Raw genomic sequence first — 680 nt, 5'->3', positions numbered from 1 at the left:
GGCGCGAAGCTATGCCCGCCTGGGGCCCCTCAGACAGCAATCGGCGGCCCGTCCTTCCGCCCGAGGTCTCCTCCCTGGAAGTGAGGGGGTGCGCTAACATCACCCCGTATGTGTCCCCCAAAAGTAGGGGGTGACACCGACTTCGCTCTAGGCTCCCTCCTTAGAAACCAGGCGGCGACCACGTTCCTGCGAAGGGGAGTCCTTATGGGGGGGTCCCTCCCCGAGGCCGGGTGGCTGCACCCCCTCTCCCCCACCACGTGACTAGAATCCCCTCGCCGCCTTATCTCATCTCTGCTTCCCGCCTTATCTCATACCTGCGGCTGCCTTATCTCATATCCCTTTTGCGTTCCTGCCCGAATCCTCAGCCCCAGCCTGTTATCTTCGCGGCAAAAATGTTGGGGGACAGGGCCCAGGCCACGAAGGGGGTTCCGAAGGGGGTTCCGAAGGGGGTTCCGGGGAGCACAGTTCGGGCTCGGAAGGAAGCGGGTGCCTTCCCCAGGCGAGGGGCCCCAAGGGTGCTCGCCCCCCCGAGGCCGAGACGGCAGCCCCAAAAGTTCCAAGTGTCCCGAGCTGACTCTTTCAAATTGCACCGTCAGCGCCCCGCCGCTGGCACCTGTGGCTGCGGCTCCCGGGAGCCAGGGCTGAGCCGCCCAGAGCGGAGAGGGGGCCTGAGAGCTGGA

The sequence above is a fragment of the Myotis davidii genome, unplaced genomic scaffold (genome assembly GCF_000327345.1).
Source record: "Myotis davidii unplaced genomic scaffold, ASM32734v1 scaffold181, whole genome shotgun sequence".
Taxonomy (NCBI): Eukaryota; Metazoa; Chordata; class Mammalia; order Chiroptera; family Vespertilionidae; genus Myotis; species Myotis davidii.
The sequence above is the reverse complement of the archived record's forward strand: the minus strand, read 5'-3'. Positions refer to the sequence as shown.